Source organism: Micrasema longulum, unplaced genomic scaffold, assembly GCF_059751315.1.
Source record: "Micrasema longulum isolate JH-2025_06_02 unplaced genomic scaffold, ASM5975131v1 h1tg001481l, whole genome shotgun sequence".
Taxonomy (NCBI): domain Eukaryota; kingdom Metazoa; phylum Arthropoda; class Insecta; order Trichoptera; family Brachycentridae; genus Micrasema; species Micrasema longulum.
The window spans coordinates 125747-152646 of record NW_028278666.1 but is presented as its reverse complement, the minus strand read 5'-3'; the positions used below and the strand labels follow the sequence as shown (position 1 = coordinate 152646).

Sequence of the window (26900 nt, the reverse complement as noted above, 5' to 3'; positions counted from 1 at the left end):
GGTTGGACCATAAAAATGTCTGTATTTTCTAATGAATCTAATAAATAGGTTTTTTTTACACATAGTGAATAAAAAGCGGTGCACAGAATTTTTTCTTTCATTACTGATGGCCTCTGAAAACCCACATGAAAAGGATTGGGAGTTTTATAAAATGATTTCAGTATTCATAAGTTAGAAGGTCTAAATTCATTTTATTATAATTCGTATCTTTATTATGAGAAGATTTTAATTCTAAAAGTAATAGAATCCGCGTTACTCGGGGAATCTTCATGTGTCTAAGTTTCGCTCAACGAAATTCGACAGAAGGTCTCTGGAAAATATTGGCCATTCTGAATTTAATAAACTGCCCGATGAGCTAAAACACGAAAAGTTGATCCAAAAAATCCAAAAATGTCGTAATTAAAAAATATTACTTAAACCTTTTTGATAGTGATAGTTATTAATGCAATTTACATAAATGGTGTAAAGTACTGTGTTTTATGTTTCTTATATAATGTTTTCATACTATTTCAGATGTATTAAATATGTATGATATTATGTATTGTCACGAAAATATTTTCTTTATTTGTACGGTCCCAAATGAGTTTTTTTTTTAAAACTCCTGGGAGTATTATTTGAACTATATGTATTATATATTTTATTAATAATAATAATAAATGACAATCTACTGCTGAAAAAAGGAATTGAAAGCGTTTGAAGGCTCCTACACTTAATGTATAAAGCAATTGTATTTTATTTTATTATATTATATTATCAAAAATAGCATTCGAGTTATACCTACAAACATAAGCATGAAATTACAATCAGGAATTTCAGGAAAATTTTCTTTGACTTATGTATTCCATGTTTTGAATTTACCTCCCACATTTATCACTTCATCGCGACATTTTCTTTTCCGGCTACTTTTTGAAAGTCTACTTTCTTATCTCTTCATTACTGTTCCTGTAATTTTCCGTCGGCTTCCATTACACGTATCGCACACCCCAAATAAAGTCATATTTATTTGTAAAGTAATATGTGTTTTAGTGAAATTTATCGTTAAGTTTTCCACGACTCCAATCCGCAGGTCTTAAAAGGTAGAAAAGTTTATATTTGATATGTCAAATAGCAGCTTTACCTGACGCGCAATATTCCGGAAAGCTTTCAACAGAAAATACCATTATTTCACGTTTTATAAATATACGTTTATTACAAATATAAAATAAAAAAGTGAACAATTTAATTTAAATAAAATTGTCTTTGATTTCGTAATTCACTGCCGAAAACTATGCAAATAAATAAATATTTTGTATAATAAGTATTTAAGGTTTATTTTTTTATTTTAACTCCGAATACAATTCGGTCGACATGCGACCATTTAAGTAAATCTGTGGTAAATTGTTTAGGATAGGTAAACAAATATTTTAATCTGTGAAGAAAACGATACAATATTACCGGCAAATGGGGTGTGACGGTAACTTTCGACAAGTAGAATAAAAGGAGAAAAGATCGACAAAAAAACAATTTAAAAGTATTCAGAAAGCGAGAAAGACAGTTACACACATGACATTATTATTTTAATCGCAAAGACTGTCTGAATAATGGAGTTAATGAAAAAAAAAATGTGGAGGAAACGAGGTTTGTAAACACAAGCAAAAACAGAGTTGTGCGACGTTCTAACTTTTCTGCCTACCCCAACTGGATAGTGGCTCTATGGGTTGTAATTGTTATGAGACAATGTTAAAAGTATCACAAACAAATAAATTAATATGACGTATGTATTTGAAGCAATAACTGCAAGGTTATTCTTTACATTTTAATCAAAATAAGAACAAAGAAGCTTCGCTTTTAAAAATGTATTATTTATTAAATTATTTACTGGTTTCTGAGCTATGTACAACGGATACTTTATCAAAGTATAATTTAGAAATGAATAATTTAATCCTGTTTAACAATTTTAACGTTGTTTACTGAATACTGTATTTATGAAGGGAGTAGATTTCGAGTAACTCGTTTATTGACAAAAAACATTGCTTTTTTGGACGACTGAAACTGATGGGAAGATTCGCGGTTTTTAAAACGGTTTCAGGTATGTGGAGGAATGCACTTTCATGTCAGGTGATGTTTATGGAGGTATGGAGTGAGGGGGGTAGGAATTCGATAACTTGAACTTGTTTACATCAAATGAGACGACTGGAAATATTGTTTATTTAATGCCTTACTCTATTCCTGGTATCTCCAAATGCATTAGATTTGGTATTGAGTAGACGTTGTTAAAATTATGAAATTGGATTATATTAATTTATAAATTATGCCTTGATAGAAAAGTACGTTGTAGCTCAGTCGGTAAAAAAAGTGATTTCATTTTGATTTTTATTTAATGAATTGACGTTCTAATTTTTTCATTTAAAGGGAAAATACAGAAATGTATCATCATCATTCCCTTTCCACACCTAATGGTGCATAGGGTAGTGCATTGGTAGACCAGTCGCAGCGTATCTTGATATTTTTTTGTGAAGGTAAGATGATCAGTCTTAAGCTTCAGGTACCAGTCCAGGGACTATGAAATATCTCAGTGTAAAAACAACACTTTAAGATAAATAATTCGCATCAACCATGTCGGGAATCGAACCGGAGACCATTACGCCACGAGACCGCGTTATTTTTAAATACCGAAAGCAAAAAAAAAATAGCGATTTTCGTATCTTTAAAGCACGAAAACGTATTTAATTAGCCTGCGGTTTCTTTACCTTTGAAAATAAATTCATATACAATTTTTCCAATTCTGCAAAATGAAATAAAACTTGTATACGAATTTCAAGAAGGCTTCTGTTGGCTTTTAGCAATATTTTTGGAAAATTTATGAAATGTTATTAACCTCTGAATGTAATTCCGTCTTTTCCAACTGAGAACATTTCTTGAAAACTTAACAGAAAATAAAATAAACTTCGCTATTTTACCAGTTAAGCTACTTTGAAACACGCGGTCACAAAGTTCAAGAAATGTCAAAGATGAGTTCAAATATCTTCACGTAAAGTCGTTCGCCATTATATTTTAGTGGCTAACCATTAGTGGAAGTATGTCATGTTCTGAAATAGATTTTTTGATGATTAAGTGATAATACTAAAGTAAAGATTTGAGTGGGTATTCGAGAAGCGAGTGTTCCTTTTTATTTCTTGACCAAACGTAATTATTATTGGCTTATTTCACCCAACCGACTAAAGCCGCTAGGAAGTTTATCGTGGTTTGAACTCACTGATTTTACAGCGTTTTTTAGAGAAAGAAATGTGGAAGTCTAGGCATTTACAGAAGTAGGGGATGAATTCGTCTTTCGTTTACAAATGTCTGGGCAAACTGAAAATATTGTAAGATTACATTTTAACAAATTACAACAGGGATGAAGAATACCTTAAATAAGGGAATACGGTCTTCGCATTTACAGGGCTTATGACCTGTCATTGGCTGGTTTAAGTGGCCACTTTATACACTGTGTAACATTCACCATTCTGTCCATATTTGAACATCTATATTTCTTCAATTCTTTCACCTGTTGATATTTGTGAAGTAAAAGAGCTTAAACCTTTATTTATGCGGGTGAGATTCATCTAATTGAATTATTTCACCTACATACTAAGTAACCCTGAAAATGTTATTTTTTTTTATTTTGTCTACGAACATTTGGACAAACTCAAATATTGTGAAGATTACATGTTATTGAAATTAAAGTAAATGACTTATTAGAGCAAAACATTTTATATGACGAGGTAAGGAATGCAAAAAAATTGGATCATGTAAAGAGTTTGATATGGAAAAGTGAGAGGTTCCAGGAAAAAAAAACCGATAATATGATGAGCTAGGGTTTTAAGCGTAGTGATGTTTCGAACGTTTCTTAAAGGTGCTCAGAAAGGGTGCATTTTTCACATAAGTGATAGTTCATTCTTGAACTAGAGAGCTTGGTACCTCAGACAGAAAGGGAATTACCGAATCCAACATTTTCTACTATGGGGCGGGTGCGGGTGAGTTGATTTGAGGTTAAATGAGAAAGACGAATTACAATTCAAGTTATTTATTAAGCAGTTACACACGAGTTACATCTTATTATTTTGTACATAAGGAATTTACAATAGCGAACACTGGCGGAGAGCTGGTGGCCGGGCGACACGAAATGCCAAGTGAAATGTAATGATTTCTTCCGATGCACGGCGTTTAATATCTTGTCCGAGATGACGTTGCAGCGGACGGCGCGTTGCGGGCTAAAGCGGAGATCGGACCTGTCAACACCGCGGCGGTTGGTGTTGCCAAGTCTGGGTTAAATTTTACCTTCAATGAAAAATAAAATAAAAAAATAAAAATACTTAAGTATATTTAAGTATCATATAATCATCGCTATGATTTTTAAGGTTTTGTTATTTTAAAATTACACCTCGCGTGATGTCACAAGTACAAGTCAGTAAGTTGATCTGATACATAAAAAAAGAACTCCGTACGTATGAAAACAAGCTTAACATGGCTTCCCGGATACCTCACACTATACATAATTGATTGGTTATTTTAAACAACTGTTCAACAGAACCTATGACGTTTTAATCTAATTCGTTTTTACTTAAACTTATTTTTTTTAAAAATACACTTCCGTGAAACTTCACCGCACAATTGAATTGTGCCCAAAGAACATATAACATAACATAACATACCACACAAACGGAAAAAAAACAAAAAACACTTTTGTTTAAACGTAAAAAAGTGTATATAGCAAAAAGGTACCATTGACAATCATTCAATTTTGTGAAACAAGCACTGTTTTAATTTAAAACAACAAAACAATTTACTTTATAGAACTTTGCCTAAAAGTTTTTTTTGAATTTTTTGTTGAAAGAAAGTGTGATGAGAAAACAGGGAAGGAAGAGAAAAATGAAGAAGAAAGAGTAAGTAAATATAAAACACTGTAAAAATAAATATACACATACAACATACATATATACATATACATATAAACACACACATTCATGTATATATATATACATATACATATACATATGTGCATACATAGATACACATACATACAAACATACGTACACATATAAGAAATAAAACTAATACATCAAATAAAAAATAGCAACTGAAAAATTATTATTTTTATTGTTTATGCAGACAATTGGTAGAATTCCATATTAGATTTGGTAATGTATAAAAAAAAACACGTTTATTGGATTTTAATTTTTTTAAATATACAAGAGGATATACTGTGACGCGTTTCGTCTTGTTAGGGCATTTTCAAACTAACTTAAATATTTACAAAGTTTTCTTACATACTAAAAATAGTTGCTGTTTAATGATTGAAGATTTCTATACAAGCTAAGAGAAGTAAAGTAATGTAATTAAAAATCGGTATAAAACCATTTACCGACTTTTTTATTTTACTGGTTTTTTCGTCAGGACACTCACTACACCAACATGCAAATACTAAATTACACCTCCACCTTCGCCATCACCGTACTATATATATAGTATTTCCAAAAATACATAAACCACATGCAGATTTATAGAGATGCGAACACCACCTTGTCAAAGCATGTACTAAGCTTAGTTAAAAAGATATTTAATTGTATATTAAAGAATTGGTGGGGAGTTGAAATGGAGGGGGGGTAAAGGTGAGGTTCCCCGATTGGTTAATTTTAAATTAAAAAAGAGGGCTGTGCTAAAAACTCATTTGATTATTCATTAAGGAAATATAATTTTTAAGGCTTTTTTAATGTAAAAAATCTCCATATTATTTAATTTAAGTTCTTTCTCATTATTTTGAATGTGAATTTTTTACTTCTTTATCCTTATCATAATCGTGATTTGACGTTATAAGACAATTAGCAAACTCCGACGAAGAGACGGGTACGTCTCGAAACCGGTAGACTAAAAATGTCAGTAAGTGGTTGGATACTAATATTTACTAACATTAATTAAAATGTTTGACCACAAAGTTGATGATTTAAACATAATAATAATTAAAAATCAATTAGGGTATTCGAAGTATATTTTATTAGACACATTATGGGTGTATTGTATATTATAAAAAATAAAGTAGAATTAAAATCCAAAAATCGTGTTTTATTTTGCATCCATAAACAATTTATTTTTTTTAATTTACGCGCCCTACGGGATTTTACATTTATTAGAAATACATTCAAGTGCAGCAGTAAAACATAAGTATGTTCATTCAGTTAAAATAAAGATAACACAAAAAAAACTAAAAGATACAATAATAAGTAAAAATAAGGAAATGTACCGACATAGGTATATAAGTAAATAGAAAGATATTTAATAAATTTACATATAAAAACATACACACATACATACACATCCATACGCATACATACACACACACACATATACATACATGCATGTGTATATATATATATATACACATATATGCACATACATATACAAACACATATACATTATTGTAGATATACATGTAAAAAAATAGTAAATAAAGAAAAATATTAAGAAATTTTATACATATTAAATTATAACCTTTTAAATACTTAACCTATAATTATATAAAAACAGATGAAATATACCAACTTCACCATACTCGTTACCTAGCCGGTGTAGTCTAGGTATTGGTGAATTGTAATAATAATTATGACTGCCAGAAGATTCAAAAAATAACTTTAGCTGGCGAGTATATTTAAAAATTCAATATTCAATTAAGTGATCTATTTTTTTTTATCCTATTTCCCGTAGTATTGAGCTTCTTCACTGGGCGAAGCTCAAAGAGCCGACTGTTAGCTGCTAGTTTAATGTTTAATGTATAAAGTGTATTGCGGAAAGTTCTTGGTCACCCTGCTACCCTGTAAATACAGAACTTTTCCTTACTAATAAAATATTCAGAGTATGTTTTAAAAATACATTACGCCAAGTAGATCTTTCTTTAAATCCTCGTAGAACCGCAAAGTTTCTCAATTTGGCTCAGCTTACGTAACAAATGATTGAAGAAAGGAAGTGGGATATCGATTGAAGGAGCTGATAGTACGGAGTGCCTTAAAACAATACATCCACCCCTTGGGAACTAATATCGGGAAAGCGATCCGCCGTTCTTCATTTTTCAACGAGTGCTTATTTCCGTGTCAGAGACTTCAGGTTTCAGGTCAGACAAGAGGTTTCAGGAAAGTTAAAGAGACGAACCGAGGCACTTTATTATTTTATATGTATTTGTTTATTGTAATTAGTATAAAGACAATAAAAACAGGTGCTCAAGACATGACAAAGACATTATTTAGATTGTTATTTATCGTAACTGAGAGGGAAAACATTTTTGGAAGGAAATTTGGAGGTCTAGGCACTTATAGGGCTCATTGGCTAATTTAAGTGACCCCTTGAGGGGGTTGAAAGCAAAACCGTCACTGTCCATGATCACTGTTTTTGGTAAGGCTAATAAAACCGGTAGCAAAATGACTATTTCTTTTACTGTACTACTTTGAAATAAACAAAATGCTCATTTCTTAAAGTAGTATTTTTTTGTGTCCAAGCTGATGAAAAATACAGTTCTGTGTAAAATAGAAACATAATGTCTACTTTTCCCACTGTTCAATTATTTATAAAATTTAAGGCTTTAGATATAAAATTGCTGTATAAAAAGAATTGTTTGCTTCAAATACATAAAGATAAAATAAATAGTATTTCTAGGTCTCAAAACGTAAGTACGCGACCTAGAACAGGTGGTAATATCTAAATTTCTAAATTAAAAACAACTACTGCACAACATCATTATACTTACAGAAGGATATTTTTCTTCAATGAAATGAACAACGATAGTAAATAGTACAGTCAGGAATACAACATATTTAAGAGAAAAGTAAAAAATTACACCTATAATTCTTCTTTATGTAACACCGATTGAAAACATCGTTTATATCTTTTTTGTAATTTATTTATGTTGTTCTAAAAATATTATTGATTGAAATAAATAATCTATTGTAAGACGTCACTCCCCATTATGTAAACAAGAATTTTTTGTTTCTTTTACGTAATGGGAAACGTTAATGTAAATATATGTATATGATTAATGTCAAATTGTATTTAGTTGTAATATTGTATTTTTATTTGTTATTAATGAATAAATAAAAAAAAATAGTATTGTAGAATGGGGTGGTGCATATGCCAATATATTAAACCCTCTTTAAATAGTACAAAGATTAATTTTTAAAGTATTTTTTAAGAAACCGTCAACATTCAATACGGAAAGTCTATATAACATATTTAAAGTTCATACAGCAGACACTTTATAAAATAAATTCCATTATACAAATTTATAACGAAGAAAAAATAACAGAATTTGAGATAAATAAGTCACTCAGATACCAAAATAATATTGAAATTCTTGAATTCCACACAAGTCATGGTCAAAATAGCTTTGTCTTCAAAGGTGTAAAAAATTATAATAATCTCCCAAATGAACTAAAAACAATTCAAAATAATATATATTGATTTACTTTAAATTTATTTATTGAAATAAATTTAAAGTAAATTTTTTGAACGCGTGTAAAAACTGCATTAAATGTTGATTAGTATGAATGTATTATTATTTTATGTTTTTTTCATTATATATTCTACTTTTTTTTTTTTTTTCTCATATACTCGAATATTCAAAATTATATAAACTCTTATAAATAAACAACTACAACAGTGAAATCACTCTCTAAGCAGTGAAAGTTACAATGATAAAATTAACTAGATGTATAAAAGTAGATCTGTATAGAATTCATAAAAAAACATGTAACTTTTATGAAATTTATTAATAAAAAAAATAATTTTAAAAATCCAGGACGAGCTTTTTCGACTCGATGGCTGCTCTCAGATAAAAACCCTTAATACGGAAATCGAGTGGAGATAAGTCCGCTTCGTTGTTTAGTGGTCGGAGCGTTCCCCTACCATTCTCGAGGTCCTGGGTTCGATTCCTTGCAGGATGGACGTGAAATATTGATGTCAATAGTTGTTTAAGCTGCAATTTTTAGTGTTTCTGGATTGGCAACTAAAGAGTAAGCCTGATCACCTTCCCTTATGGACAAGTGATCGATAAACACTGCATTATTGGTGTACCGATGCGGTGTCTTATGAACCACTAGGCGCTGAAATGGAAATTACGATGATGATGGTATTATAGTAGTCATAAATAATTTATTGATAGTAGTACCTAATTACGAGTCAGAGATAAAGTATGTACGTGCTCTTCCCAAAGCCAAATGAAGCGGAATGATAATTACATTAAACAGCCTCCTTCTATATTTTACCACCAGGAAGTGATTCTCCCAAACTAAACACTACATTGCCAAATCTCATTTAACTAAATCTAATCTAATTGAAGACCAAAGTTGAAGCTACGAACTGTAAACTCCCAAAAAGAAGGAATAGGCATTTGGGAAGCGATTTAAGTCTCTACAATGTTATTTTATGTTTAATTTACGGAAAATTTTAAATACGAAATAAGAAAAAATAAAAATAAAAATGAGACTTTCATTTCATACATAAAACCAGCGCTCGAAAGGCATATATTATATATGTTATGTTTAAATTATTGATGACCGTATTAATGTGCCATATTTATGTTTGTTTGAATTATTTTTAGTGTTTCTTATCCTATATTTGTGGTAATATACTCACGTGTCTGTGTCAATAAATTGCTCGTCCCCTCTCAACACAGGACTTTTAGTCGCATGGAGTTGAGACTTATGTGTCACATAATGTGTAATAAACTACGTGTATGTAAATAAATAAATTATTATGTATATTATTGATATACATATATCACCATATATTATTATGATTATAATTTCAAGTTAGCAACTTAACGCTACAAAGTCAAACCAGCGCACCCCCAAAATTCTTATGAGACATTTATTCTCAAAACTCCCTCAAAATGCTGCCGATGTTACGCCTGCATAACATCTATTCTTTGTAGGAGTTGGCAGCCGACAGAGATACTTGAAGGATAACGACCCCTAAAAAGATGGAAACCATATGCTCCATCTGGGAAGCGTACATGGATTGATGATGAATTTATTTACGCATCACCAGACTCTAAAGCATGTAACTAATTGAAGACTTCGTTTTAAAACTTCAAATGTCACAAACCAACAATTTTTCAGGAGAGTATTTAAACTGGATATCACGGTTTAATTGTTATGTCTTTTAGATACACTTTAAGTGCACTATACAGAAATTGAACCTGTTAGATAAATATTGTAATTTTTGTGTGATATTTGCTGTTTTCAGACAGTATTATTTGAACCACTAAAGGCTTATACTGTAAATTATACAAAAAATAGTATGAATAGTTGAATAAATATAGCGGTTTTTCAAAAACTTCTACCGTAGTTAAACTCTCCATTTTTAGATTTGCAAAAATATTCAGTAAACACTGCTTAAACCTATATACGAGTAAAATAATATTTAGAACACCTATCAACTGTCAAACAATGAATGATAATGTCGCTACATAGTGATAGAAATGCTAATTTAAGGATATATTTTATTAATTCATACAAATTTATGTGGACATTGAGGAAGTTCAGTGTTTTTTTATTTTTTTATTTGTTAACATACTATTAAACTAAATGTGTTTAGTATTATCAGCGTTATGATTTTTTAAAGTTTTGTATTTTTAAAATTACTCCGCGTGTGACGTCTCAAGTTATCTTCCCTTTCTTCTCGGTGAGTTCTGCTATTGCTCAATTGACTTACCGTAAACCAGAAATCTATCACAATATCATTGGTTGATTAAGAAGAACTAGTGACGTCGTTTTCGTCATATTTATTATTTTTTTCCTACATTTCGAATAAACTTCGCCGTACAATTTATTGCTTTAATTTTGACCGCGTGAAAGAATACATTTTTTCCATCCAATTTCCCGTAAAGCTGAACTTCCTAATTGCTGTTTTTAAACAAATTGATTTGAAATATTTATTGTGGTTTTCACGAAAACACCGCATTTTAAAAGAGAATCTGAGGGACTTTTTTTAACAAAAATTTGGAGAGCATTATTGTATGGACGCATAGACAGAGAATAACAAAATTCAAGAACATCGTTTTAGACGTTTTTAGACGAGGTCTTAAGATGAATCACCATCCCTTGTATCGCGAGCTACCCCATGGAATAATTCCACGACAGACAGACCGTAACAGTATAAATTTCTGATAATAATGACTAGTTAGTCGGAGGCAATACTCCCCCATTAATATTCACGGGAGCATGACAAATTTCTATCAGACTAAGTTTACCAGCTGAACAAAGTTTTCCAGTTAAAAAGTTACCCATTGATTATGAATATAATTTATGCCCCAGTGCCTCAAATTTAATGGCCATAAAGTCTGTTTTTAACTCCTCGGAAAAAACAAATAATGCTGACAACCTAAAAGTCATCTAGCCAATGATGGTACAAATAAATTGACGCGTCATTTTCCTACTCTAATACAGCAAAAAATTGAATCGCACCTCAGAGTAATAATTCTCTAGAGCCCTTAAGCCCTATTGCCTAGAACAAAAGCGTTCCAAATGTTAAGTTTGGTTTTAGTTTAGTTTTTAGTTTAACAACAAACGTGTAATGCACGGTTTCAGTTTGCACTCGCAATTCTCTACCCGAGTTACTACGGCACGTTGTGTTGCTGTAATCTGTAGCTTACGTCGTGGTCAATAATCGTAGAATGGTTTACTCCGTATGGGTGACTCTATGCGGTTATTACTCTAAGCATCACACGCAATGATGCAAAACGAGAAAGATAACAACATGATACGACGGTCTACATATGAGTCGTGTATTTCCAAAACCAGCCATCTCCTTTCCGGGACCATACGGAGATGGCGGATTTCGGAATTAGACGACTCATATATTACATATGATTATACATTATTAGTTTTTTTTGTTGATTGAATATTTGAAGATCCTCCTCTGTTTTTACTTTGTTTTTTTAAATATGTTTTTTACGATACATATACCTTTTTATTTATGTGTTTTTTCTTTTTACTTCGTATCTTACTATATTTTTATAAAATATTTTAGATGCTACGCACATGTATTTTATTTTTACTACGGATTTCATTGGGTTTTAAATATGTTTTTACTATGTCTTTTATGTATTTTATTTTTAGTACCTATTTTACTAGGTATTTTTTAATGTGTTTTTACTATGCTTTTACTACATTTCTTACTATGTTTTTTGCCACATATTTTGTTTTGTTTTTCACTACGTTTTTTACGTTTATTTATTGTTTTTATGTATTGGTTACTGTTTTTTATATATTTTTTCAACAAGCTTAGAACATGGTAAATAACCATAGATAGACAGTCGAAGCAATTCTGTATACACGTACAATTTTATGTATGGAATATAATAATAAATAATCAATAAATTCTCCCAAAATGTACTATGAGCCGTGCAGTGTAACGCCCCATACCCCTTCTAAAATGAAAAACCTATTAATAAATAGTACCTGTTTTGTATTTATCCCAATAAGCGGAGTAAGATGATTTATTTGATAAATATTAGAGATGGAAAGAAAAAACTTTCAGTCCAATCAATACCATAAAGCGACTAATCGTCGCTGCAGTGTATAGGTATAAAATTGGTCTGTCTTAAATGCGAAGTTAGGAGTCATGTTCAGTAGCAACATATTTTCATAAAAACCTAAATATTCTTAAGAGAACTAGGCTATAGTTTTAGTTTATTCAGAAAAAAAAATAAGTTTATAATATTACACCTGAATACAAATTTTTCTAGAAATTTTATACATAAAATATTAATAAATATTTACTAACCATAATATAAACAATGTGATAAATACAAAAATAAATCAATATTTATTCATAATTTAAATTTTTTATTATACATATGAACATCTACTACCTGTATCTAATTAATTATTGTTGGTTGTGAATTTTTCCTAAGAAATATAAATGTTCATGGAGGCAGGGAGAAATGTCTTAAAAAGCCTCTAATATATATGTTTTATTTTTCTCGTTTTGTTTGTATCATAGGTAGGATACATTTTTTTAATTTTATAAACTTTTCCCGAGTTAGCCGTCTTTCATTTAAACACGTTTTGCAGTGAAGTTCATTTTATATGCCCGTGGCGTTTTTCCGCAATTCATATTTTCGGAAAGAGAATTGTCGAATAAACTTAACGAGTTTTGTTGATTTGGATCGGTTTTATTTATACATTTTTTTATAAAAAAATCAGGACAAAAGCTTCCATCCACAACTTCGTTTCTGTTTCATATCGTTTAGAAAAACATTGTGTGTTATGAACTAGAGTTTGTATTTATTTTTTACAATTATTATGTATCCAAATAGCATTTTTATATTGCTACAAATAAGAACAAAGTAGTACTTATTATTTATAATCGGAGAAAGTAGAACACGAAAATCTCTAAAATACCAAAAATTTTAATTTTAATATAAGTCAGCAGATATGTAGACTTAGATCTGGTTGCAAGAGCTGATCAGTGTGAAGAAATACGAGTTCAAGTCAACAAGGTAGCTGCAATCTCCATTTGGTGGTTCACCGGTTGCGAAATAATAATGGGATGTTCCTAGATTAGCACAGCGTAAACTAAGGCTTGCATTCACCAATGTCCCGGTCGTGTCGCATTATAAACTCGAGACAGGATCTGGACTTTTTTTGCGTGAGTCTTTCTAGATTCGAACAATCACTGAGATAGAACAGATCTTGTCTTGAAGAAGTCATTATTATTTGAATGTTGTGTTTTAGTTTTCCTATTCTTAAGTTGTACTGTATTTTAATTGAACCCATATTATTTATTACGTAAAAAAAATGTATTTGCTCTTGTTAATAAGCCCGTTAATAAATAAATCTCCCATCCTCTAAAATCCACAATTTGGAGGAATAGAGATATGGCCACAAAGTAAGATGGGAATTGAAAAAGAATGCGAAAGACCAACAATGGCAAATGACGTTGAATTAAACAAGTATTGAGAACTACCGAGATGAAGACACTGAGGGCCGGTTTCATCGACAAAAGTTAAGTTTAAGTCAGGGCTAAAGTCAAATAAAAGTTACTTTTATGTCAAAATTCGTTGCATCAAAAAAAGTTAACTAAATATTAACAAAAAAGTTACTTTTATTTGACCGGCCGCCAGGGGACTGTTTAAAGTTAAGTTTAAAGTTAAATGCGATCTGCCATCTGTCAAAAAAGCGTCGTGAGTGTTGAAATCAATTGATCGATCTGTGAAAAGTTGCACAAAATGTCAATTTTATCTAATTTTTCGTCTTCCGATGACGAATTTATCATCGAATATATTTTAAACCGAAAAAAAAAACGGTTCAAACCACGAACGGACCATTTTTTGTGGGAAGAGTCCGACTTTATCGCAAGATTTCGAATGTCAAAAAAGTGAAGAACTAATAATTATTTAAATTTTTAATTGTTAATTATTTTTCAAAACACGGGACTTGATCATCAGCGGCGTGGTGTAAAATAAATCTAAATCATCATTGTATTGAAATGCTGTTTATTTATTTTTAAATTGAGCTAGATTGAGCTCAGCTAACTCTTTCTGGGCATTTAAGGCTGCCATAGTTGCCCGAAAAATGTAATTTTTTTGCTCTATTTCTAGAGTAAAAAGTTCTTCATTTTGTTTTAGCTTTTGCTCTTTTATTTTTTATCTAGTTCAAAAAGGACGATGTCCCTTTTGTTCTTTTCTTCTCCGAATGTATAGTGTTGCTTCGCCCTTTCGCACACACTGAAAATTGGAACGAAATTTAAACGTTCGTGCCCAAAGACGCGTCGCGGGGCATGTGCATTGCTACATGTAAATAAACATGTACGTGCTTGCGCAAAAATCCCAACAATTTTTAGGGTGAAACTTGAACCTTTACAGTGGCAACATTCTTAACTTTAGCTTAACTAAAATAATTTTGATGCAACGGAATTTTTCAGTTACCAGATTTTGAGCCTTATTTAAGTTTAAATATTTAACTTTAAACTAAATTTATACCAACTTTGATGCAACCGGCCCTAAGGATGACAGCAGGCAAAACTCTAAAGGTCCATCTGAACATCCACTTTGTTCACGCACCTACTGCGCTCCGCGATCCGCGCTCCTGCAACTGCTCCTGGCAGTGGGTACGCTCGCGAACGTGGAGCTTGCAACTTGTTAAGCTAGGGTTTCCTAGGACAGCGGTGCCCGTATTTTAACGGCCGTAGTGAACGGTGATGCAGTGGACAGCCGTCGTAAAGGTGACTAGAGTGTGGTTTTCTAGGAAAACGGTGTTATCAACACCATTTAACACCGTTTTCCTAGGAAACCACTCTCTAATCACCTTTACGACGGCTGTCCACTGCATCACCGTTCACTACGGCCGTTAAAATACGGGCACCGCTGTCCTAGGAAACCCTAGCTTTACGCTCGCGAACGTGGAGCGTGCAACGTTGCACGCTCCACGACGAGCGATCCGAGTCGTGTCGGTTTTTAGCGCGAACGCAAAGGGAGCAGGCGTGTTGCATGTAAAAGTGCGCATAGCGTCTCCATTAGAGCAGTTAGAGGAGCGCAGTAGGTGCGCAAACATAATGGATACCCGGCTTTAGAAATCGCGTGAGGAACACCAGAATTAAAGAGATATGTGAGGCAGATGCTATTGTAAGATGGAGTAGACAACGAAAGAGGGGCCGGTATGGTCATGTACACAGAATGAACACCTCCAGACACCCTTACACTGCACCATCACATAATCAGCTTCGGGAGATTCGTCACAGAGATGAATAGATACGCATCTGGAGGAGCAATCCTCTGGAGAACAGACAACATAGATCCTATGGCTAAAAAAAGGGGAAATTGTTAGATGTGAAAAGGAATAAATATTTAGGATGAAATTAATGCGTGAAAGTATGAAAAATTTACAAAATATCTCGAAGTGTTTCATTAACTGTAACGATTTAAACTAAATACCTATACTATACAACTGTGTTACAATAAATACATAGATAAACAAATTAATACACACATATTTTTAATCGATGACGTGAGTCACGCACACATTCTAGAATTGGTGTTTGAACCGCAAATACATATTGGCTAAAATTTGATTCCCATTTTCCAATAGTGAGTTATTTACAACTCGTAGAAAATGGCCCTCGAAATTAAATATTTGGGTAAATCATAAGAACGCAAATGTTTTTTTTAAAAATAATAAAAATCTTTTTTTTAGATTTCACACAAAAGACTTATGTAAATAAACACGTTTTAAATAATAAAACAAATACCATAAAATACGAATCCGTGTATTAAAAGGTCAAACCTGGTTGTATTAGAAGTTTTAAAAACGTAAAAGTATACTACGTTATAATATATGCGTAATATTATGTTTTTGAAGCTATGATTTTCAAAGGCCGTTAAAAACTTTTCGGCGAATTTGTCACGGCGCGCCTGTGGGCGAAATCCCCAAAAAACATAAAAAAATTAGCTTTATTAGAATTTCGTCTGAAGTCAGGAAATGAACCTAAGTCCTCAACTTCTTTAACAGGATGACTGTTACTGATTTTACAAAGTTTCACGAAGGATTATCCTGAAAATAATTACAGACTTTATTTTCAAAATTTGTACAACCCAGAAAGACAAACGAGTAATGGGTATTTTTTTGTGTTTATGTCGGCAGTCTGTTCTATCTTCGTTATTCCAGGAAAATATTACAGCGATTTAAAAAACACTTTCTTCGAAGAACTAAACCAACAGTATTTTTAAAAAAATGTTATAAATTCCCGAAGCACCTTTTATCAATAAAATAAATAAAACAACTTTTTTTTTAACCACTATTTTTTTTTCCACCGACCGGTATCAAAACTAAACAAGCAAAGTTTACTTAACTATTGAATTCTTTGGTATTTTATTTTATCAGTATGCTGCCAATAAAACAAATAAATCACGTCTTTTTTTCTTGAAAGGATGGTAATATGAGAAGAATACGTTCAAAACTAGACAGGAGTGGACTAAAAGAAATATTGTTTATTTGGTTTTTAATTATTTTTTTCTTATTATAAACCGCTTTTTAATTTCTAAGATTTCCAAGTTGTCTAATTTCAATATTTTATTTTCAAAATGAAGTACTTTTAATCTAGTGTCTTTATTGAAATTATGATTATTTTCTATCAAATTGTTTGCGAATTCAGAAAAAATATTATTATTTAGGCACCACACCTTAAGTGTTATTTTACTCTAATTTTAAAGTTTCTCTTAGTTTTTCCAAAGTAGATTGAATCGCAATCATTACAATTTAATTGTTATATGCCAGATTTATTATATTTATGGACTTTGTCTCTGTGAAAAAACAAAGTTGTTTTATTTATTTTATTATAATGTTGTTATCTGGTACATTCAATAATTTTAATTATGTTTAATTTCCAAATTACATTAATAGTACCAATGGACTTTGGAAGACAGCTGTTAATTTGTCAAGGTATACCTAAAATCATATTATTAAAAACTATAAAACAGCACTCATAGTATTTATAGAAATACTATCTGTCATATTGTTTATTGAAACACTAAAACATTATTTTTAGTTTTTAAATTTGAAATTTATTTAAAAACCCTTATGAATTACATTCACCAAACAAAAATAATTTTTCTTTTTTAAATTCATATTCTATTGTTGATGACAGTATTGTTTACGTCTTTTATAATGGCTGTCTAAGTCTTTTGTTTAGTTTTGTCTGGTAGTTTATTGTGTAATTCCAGTCCATGGTTTACTAGTCTCAACTGTCCTTGTCTCGTTTTAGAATGTTGTATATGAAATTGTTCTGATATTCATGTATTGTGTCAATGTTTACTACAATTTTTTTCAGGTTTTAGTTCTTTGTCTACAATTACATCAGTGGCTTATTTATGAATACATTTTGAGGATTCTAATTCAGTTATATCTATTAGTTTAGATTATTTAAAGAGTTCTTTAGTTGATGTAAGATAAGGATTATAATTTTTTTGCATCGATGGGAGATTTGTTGTTGAATTATTGAAGCGTCAATTTGGTTCATTTATGATCGTTCATCTATACATTTGGTCATATTATTTTCCTCGATTTTGTCAATTTTCGACTTGACCTCTGTGACTTCAGATTTCGGTTTATTCAATAAAAAAAACGCTATTAATTATTAATCACTACCAAAATTAAACAGCAAAATTATTTATTCTGTTATCCGTTTAAGTAAATTTGCAATCTAATTCCGTTTTCAATTTTTCAACGACGGAGGAAAGATTATTTTATCCGTTTAATTTGGTAAGTAATTTCGGTAGCGGTTAAGATATTAATATTTTTAAATGCGTGATCTCAAGGAGAAACGTACATATGTTTTTTGATCGAAGGGCCAAATTATTCTGATTCTTTGATCATACATTTTACCATAGCTTTGAACACATAACGCGAATTAAATTCCTCCGCCCGATTCGTAACGATACAAAGGCTCGTAGGCGGCACATACCTCAAATATCTCTAAATAGTAGCATTCCTTCTCGTGTCATTACCTCGCTAATGGTCAAAGTAGAAATTATCGAGGAGAAAACTCACGTTATTGGTAATGGTGGCTAAATATGGGATGGGTTGCGATGGATGGTTTCATAATTGATCACTGAACTAAATTGGTACGCCGAAAACACAGCGAATTTGATATTTTGTTACACACAGAAAATTAGCTGGGAGGTATATTTGGTGAATTTAATTTTTAATTTTTTTTTTCTATATATATTTGGACCCCTGTATTTAGTAGCCTTACGTGTCATGTACAAGGCTAAGGTACTCGGAAGAAAAAAAAAAGTTTTTGTTTGTCTTGGAAATGGGATGTTCGATCACTGATTTTGGTTTATTACCTTTATGAGCCCAATCACCACTGTTGCAAAGTTCAAGAACAATGGCGCGTGATAACTACTTTTAACTACAATGTGGATATCTGTTAAGGATATTCCATCTTTCCTGCATTCTGCTTCAAGATTATAGCGTTGCAAACTGAAAAATGGGCACTGAAATAACAGATGTTCTATACTCTGTGAAGAAATATCATCGCATGGACAATAGCCATCATCCCTTAATTAAAACCTATATAGATAACTTCTCATAGCTCCGTGTCCGGTAAAAATTTGGGTCGTTTCGAAAGTAATATTTGGTGAATTGAATACTCATGATTTTAATATATGTATAATTAGTATTTTGTGTTGCTATTATTTTAGCTGCCATCCAACGTTAGCCTCGATCGAAGCAAGAATAAAACTATTTTTCATCAACTATCATCACTTTTATTCCGTTAAGCACATCATGACCTATAGAGCACTAAAATAATAATCCAAGTACAATAAAAAAATATGTTAATATTATCTAAGCTCCAATAGATACAACAGGAATGGGCAACCTTTTTCTGGTCAAGACCAGATTTAAAAAATTCTCTGAGTTGCGGCCCGAATATCAAAATAACCAACCACACATACAAAATACACACTAACACTTAGCCCATCTAAAACGGAACAACTATGGATGGCTTCAGCCAGACGACAGAATTTGATTCAGGATACGGCACTACCCGATGTAAGGAGTACCGTTTTACCCACCGTTAAACTACTGGGAGTCTTCCTTAATTCTGACCTTTCTCTTGTCTGAATTAGTAGAACGGTAAGTTCATGATTTTACCAGCTGAGACAGATTAAATGCATACGCAAAAATTTGCCAGTTGATGCCGCCCGTCAATTAATAAATGCGTTTGTAGTGTCTAGAGTCGATTATTGTAACGGTATCTACGCAGGTCTACCAATGAATAAAATGACTTGCCTACATTCTGTATTGAATGCCGCAGCGAGACTTATTTTTGGAATCTCTAAATTCAGTCATATCACTCCACTACTTCGGGAACTACACTGGCTACGTTTTCCACAGAGGGTCGAATACAAACTCTGTTGGCTTATGTATAAGTCACTGCACAACTCTGCTCCGGAATATCTAAGGAAACTCTGCATTCCAGATGAACTAGCTGACAGATGTCTTACGCTTATATCAGCTACATTTACGTCGAAAGGAAAAGTTATTGTACCTCTACGCAAACAGCGCACTAAATTCGGCGAACGCGAATTTGCGGTCGCAGGCCCTACGGCATGGAATGCTCTCCCATCAGAGGTCCGAAACTGTGAGAGTGAAGTGATGTTTCGGAAGAAACTTAAAACCCACTTGTTCTCTAAATCATTTGAATAAATCCTTAGCATGTGGTGACAAAGTTCATTATTTTTCTTAAATTAAAAAGTTTAAATTAAGTTTATGTCTTTATATAGTCACTTTGTAAAGCGCCCTTGAGGTATTATGTTACGAAACTAGCGCTATATAAGTTAACCATAATAAAAAAGAAGTTAGGTTCTATAAGTCGGTGAATACCGTTTAAAAATAAATCACAGTAATTAAATCAAAATTAAAAACATATACATATGATGCGCTCTGCAATAAAATCATGTTTTGATAACTTCAGTCCCAATACAGTGGAATCATTTTTAACAAAACTCGTACCGACGCGCTCTGGATACAAATTATTCCTATGCGCTGAGCACACTTATTAATTGTGATTTAATGTGATAAAAGCTTCCTTATGTGAAATTTTGATATTCGTGTTAAAGAACATATGAGGTGACTTCACAACAATTTCTCCTAATTCGCAAATCACTTAATCAATTTTAAACATTAATTCAATAAAGGTACACGAGTTAAATCTCAAACAAAAAATAAAGGGTTAAAAGTAAATAATATGGAAATATTTGACATCAGGAAAGCTTTAAAAAATAATGTTCCTTTGATCAATTATCAAACAACCTTTCAATATAGCCCATTATACGATGTTTTATTATAATGGTCACCCTATACCTATTAGACTAATGCCGCTTCCTTCACCCCTCACTCTTTTTTCGACTATTTCCCCCACAACATAAGATATTTTCACAACTTAATCAGTGCATGCAAGGGTCGCTTATTAAAATGCATGTCGTGTTCGTTTTATATTTTTGTGCAACAACTATGGTAAAGGTGTTTAGGGGTTTTGCATGTTGGTTTAATCAGTGTCCCGACGAAGAGGCCGGTACGTCTCGAAACCGGTAGACATAGAAAAGTTGGTAAGTGGTTATATACAAATATTTAATAATTTTAGTCTTGATTTTTTTTTATTTAATTTATTTTTAATTTTTTATTTTATTTATAAATCGTATGACACAAATTATTTTACAAGTATAGTACGTTGAATTACATTCCCAGGAGTTACAACGACTCAATTCGGGACATAAATAATATTAACATCTAGAAAATAACACATATTGAGAACAACAAAGAAACAAAGCAAGTTTAGCACCTTTATAACTAAATATAGCACAATGATATATACGCCAAAAACCTTTTCTTACACAAGCAGAATAAATATATTTAAAAAAAAACGCTTTTAAGAATAAAAAATAGTAGTGAATCTACTAAGGGAGATCAAGTCATTAACATCACATGCCATGCAGATGATGCTGCCATGGTGATGATGAGATCATATCCATCTTAGTTAGTAAACATCTGGATGCCTAAGAGATGTCGTATAGTACAATAAACACATGATTATTGGAAACATAATTCGGATATACAAAACGCGTGTCAGACCAAAGCATGGTGTATACAACAGAGGCGAGGATAGATAAAAAGAAAATAAATAATACGAGAAACCAAGTAGAAAAACTAAATAGAAAAACTAAAGTTGTATAGTACAATGAACACATGATTATTGGAAACATAATTCGGATATACAAAACGTGTGTCAGACCAAAGCATGGTGTATACAACAGTGGCGAAGATGGAAAGAGAAAATAAAAAATACGAAAAACCAAGTAGAAAAACTAAATAGAAAAAATAAATAGAAAAAACAAATAAATTTTGTCAATAAATCATATGCACGCTCGATGTTTCGAATTTATGAACGAATTATGGGATGATTAAAACCCCACATTTCCAAGGGCCGAGGGTTGGCTACACGTGTCCTCCAAAACGACACTCACCTTATACTGGGGTCCTTCACCTTATTGTTCGAATATTTAAAGCTGGATTATGTTCTTTAGGGGTTTTTTGACACTTAAATAGTCGTAATAACAATTGCACGCTGCAAGATCACGCGGCGATAAAGATTCACAAGCACTTGCGGAGACAGCCAGTACGTGATCGCCGTAGAAATGAGATATTGTCATCTACGGAGAATTTAAAGCATTTTGATTGAAATTTAGAATGCAAGCATAAATTAGAATAAAGTAGAGTATCAGTGATCAACTATAAGACATGAATGCAAGATGATCAGTCGTACTCTACAGGCGTCAATTTAGGAAGGACAATATACACATTTCACGTAAACCTTGCAGAGATTCTAACTCGGAATCTCAGTTATGGTAGGCAAACGTACTAATTAGTAGACTGGAAGGCTCACTTATATGCAGTCGGTTTCCCTCTTCAGGGTTTTCAACTGAAAGTAGCCATCGAGACAAAAACACTCGTCTTGGGTTATGCTTCTATTTCAACGGTATTATTAAAATAATCATATTACAACAAAGATTGATTACTAGGAATGCTAGGCTACCAGTCATTGTTGGGGAGAAGGAATATTCATTTGGGTGTTCACTTTTTTCAACTCATTGATGGTCGCATACATAATTCTGATATTCTGAATTAATTCGGTCTATTTGTCCCTGATAATTTTCTTCGACAAAGGAAACAGAGGTTGTTCTACCTACCATAATGCAGAACCAATCTGCCAATAGTTATGCCGGTAGGTAGAGCAATCGTGTTATTCAATCATATCGCCTCGGATGTCGATATATTTCATGACAGTGGGATTACTCTTAGGAGGGCAATTTCCAAATTGTAATATGTATGTCAATTTTACATGACAATTTACACTTTTTTTTCTCTTTTCTATTTAATAAATCTGATATGTATATGTTGTTATGTGTTGAGAATGAATTGGATACTCTGTAATGTTGTCAATGTAACTAAAAATACATAAATGAAATACATACCATTAAGGAGAAAATCGTAAAAAAGATGGCATTTAAAGAGCGTATGACCTACCATTGGCTGGCATAGGTGGTTACTTTACACAGTGTAACATTCACTATTATGCATATGTTTAAAGATCCATATTTTTTAAATTTAATCCTTCTCTTAATTTTTGTGAATTTAAAGTGCTTAAATCTTTATTGATGCGAGAGAGAATCAACCGACTGAATTACTTCATCTACATACTAGTCAAAGCCTGTATTTTTTTCAATGTTACTTGACTATAAGGTGATCAGTCTTACGCTTCCGGTACCAGTCCAGAGACTGGAGAAACTGAAATAAGTGTAAAATCACGTTAAAAATACAAACATATTTCACGTCCACCTTTCTAAGAATCGAACCTGGGACTTCAAGCATGGTAGGCGAACACGCTAAGCACTACACTACGAGGGGAGATTTTTCGAAGGTTTTTTACCTGAGCGTTACCACCGAGTCGAAATCGCCGGTTCAAGGTTCTGGTTCTATTTCATACACAAAACTTTATTCTTTATCGACCCTAAACGGTGTAGAATTTTTAAAAACTCAAGACAAAAACAAATAAATGAAACATAAAAACAAACATTTGAACGTTAATAGCAGATTTGAATAAAAACCAAAGACAAAAATGGAATTAATTGTTGACCATTTATTTTTGCAAGTAATTTCTTTCAAATTGCGTACACTCGCGGTAATCTCGACAGCACACAAAGCCCGCTTGACAAATTGAAACGATCATTTTTAATCTTTGAAAACAAATAGGCGGCAGTTGAACAAGCTCAAACAAATTCGAATCCTATTATTTATATCTGAATTATGCATATTTGTAAGATAATGATATTGTCCCAAAATTTAAATCCCATCAATTATGTCTGAATTATGCATAGTTGAATAGAAATAGAAATACTGCAAAAATCTTAAAGAAACAGGATGCAATCACATTTCATGTGTAATTAGCAAATGAATGTGTATATAACAAATGCATTACTTAAAAATTGAATTATTTTTACATCTGTCAGATTGTCGAAGAAACAAAATGGAAATTTCGTTAGTGTTGCCAGGGTAGTAAATTTTTTCACCCTACTTTGCTCATCTAATGAGAGAATAAATGAAAATTGGATTTCGGATTAAACAATTTTGTGGTGGACATTTGACTGAAATTATCTTTAAAACATCAAATATTATTTGACATGATATAAAAATATGCGATGTGTGTAAAATAAAATTTGTTTTATATTTTAAGTTTAAAGTTCATTAATTCAATAACTCTTATTAAATGACCCTTTACTTAGCTTCTCTGTTGTGTCAATCAATATTTCCGCATGCACAATTAAATTTTAAAGAAATGAAGATATTGCTTTTTTTTAAACCTTACATTTGTGTAATGTTTTTTTTTCGTCCCATCAAGCAACATTATGCTGCGACCTCACGAATGCGCGCGGCGAAAGTAGGACATAGTGAGGGAATTATTGGACACAGTCCGATGTATTCAAATATGGTTCTACGCTCCTTCTGAACTATTCTTAATTCTATGGATTAAGGATAATTTATACATTTAATGTTTTTAGAACGAGGTCTTCGAATTTCTTTAATCCTTTTTTTTGTAAAGTAGGAGGGCTAAAATATTTATTGGTGCGGGTGAAAACCGAATATTTTATGAATTACGCAAGTCCTGAAGCATGTTACAGTGTGAAAAATGCAAGGAATAACCTGCTAATCCTCTATTTTAGAAGCTTGTCAGGAGGTAGGACAGAAGGGACATGGAAGGAGGTCGTGAATAATACACTACAATACTCAGACCATTGAAAGCCCCACCCACTTATCCGGATCTGTTTTAAAGGTCTTGTGGCCTCTTTTTAGATCCGCACATTGCAAAAACAATTTTTTTTAGCTGTTATGAACAGTAAATTATATTTTTTTCAAAAAAATCTTTGTTTACAAAAGATTTGCGTATTTCTATTTTTTTAATTTACATTGACTGCTTTCAATGCCCCTAATGCCGTAAGAGCAACCTAAGTATAAATGGACAATTTTTCTGTCACCCTCAATCAAATTTTCCCAATTCTGATGGCAATGGGGTATGTTAGTTCATTAGCGTGATAGTAAACCGGAAGAAACACTTCCGATCGGGAGAACCAGAACTGTTACCACCCATCCACCGGCCAAATAATTCAAACCTATTAAGCCCAAAAAAGATAATTAATGTTCATTTCGCTCTATCCCTAGCACCACCCTATTGAATACAAAAACCTAGCATCAACCTATTAAAATCTAGCATTCTAGTCAAGACCTATCAAATAATCTATCAACCGACCCATCAACCAACCTAACAACCAACCTTATTAATCGCACACAATTTGAATCACATAAACAAGCAAATGACAGGTCATAATCCTTATAAATGCATAAACTGCCTGATTGCACTCTCAAAGAGGCTTTCCATCTCTGTTAAAATAAAATCATCACAATTTCCTAATATGTGCTCATTGATACTCAAATTGCATCAATTGCAATCAATTTTATCGCATAAAAGGTTAGATATTCGGTCTTACGCTTCAAATTCAGAGTACTAAATATTATTCTACAGTATATATTGAGAACGGTAGTGGTTACACACATACATAGAAACATTCACCCAAGCGTCAACCACAACCATAATACAAGATACTCTAATAGGGATCTGATACTAAGTGAAGGGGTCAACACTATTCTGGCATCGAGACAACACTATTACGTAGGCAAAAAGGTCCATAACCTTTTGCCAGAATCGTGGAAAGACGGGAGTGTTTTCAAGTTGCGGAAGGTGTTGACCTCGCTCTTTCATGACATTGGTCGTAGTGAGTCAGAAAGGTTGATGCATGCCGCGGATTGGTGATTCTTACTGGATGTCGAAAATAAAATATGAAAATAAAGAATAATTAAAATATATATATATATATATATATACTGATGGCAATCATGAAGTTTCGCATTATAAACAAATTGTCTATGTTTTATGAATGTATGTGCCTAGCTTGGAACGGGGTATGCAGCTTCTAAGATCTTGGGTTGAGAAATGGGAGCTTCTCAAGTGTGCCTTATAATATAGTGACAGATACTTGAGAAATTCTTGTCTTTGAGAGAGTGTGTAAAATGGTTATTAAATTAAATTGTATGTATTGTCTAGGGAGCCCAATGTCTCTGGGTATGAACTGAACTAATATTTTATGCCGTCCTTTCCCATTAAAGGAAAGAAGTGTTGCTAACTCTTGGTGTTGAAATTGTCAAATATAGTACCTACCTACTAACAATCTTTTCACTGTGACTAGATTAAATTAAATTAAAATAACCCTTAAATAAGCGACACTACAGACGTGGTTACGGGATTTATTGTTTAGTGATTTATATGAAGAGCGTCGGAGTTAGGAAATTTTAATCTAATCTGTCTTTATTAAATTTATAAAATTACTATAGGAAACATAGGCTATTGTGATTCAAGTAAATACAGTTTTTGCTACCATTCGTGTTAGCAATAAAGTCATGAGGATAAATGACAATATCCGTCCAAAGCTCTGCTTATAATTTGCCAAACTTACATTGAAAGGGGTAGTGAAAGTAGTCGAGTTAAATTCAATTAAAATCGCTTTATATGAAATTGAAAATTTAAAAGGAGGAACTCGTTTATTGAAGAAAAAACATTGCTTTTTCAAATCAGTGAAACCGATAGAAAGACTCGCGATCTTTAAAACGGTTCAAATATGTGGAGGAATGTTCTTTCAATGGCCATATAATTATAATGGACGACGACAACCCCTCTCTTAACTATTGAACTGACTCTCTCGAGAATTTCGGCAGTAAAATATA

The 26900-nt window shown here is 32.1% G+C and overlaps 1 protein-coding gene across 1 annotated transcript in view; it reads right to left on the bottom strand.

The window, feature by feature from the left end:
* Positions 1 to 26900, bottom strand: part of LOC148275242 (calcium/calmodulin-dependent protein kinase kinase 1) — a 114535-nt gene that overhangs the window by 27075 nt on the left and 60560 nt on the right. The window lies entirely within an intron of this gene.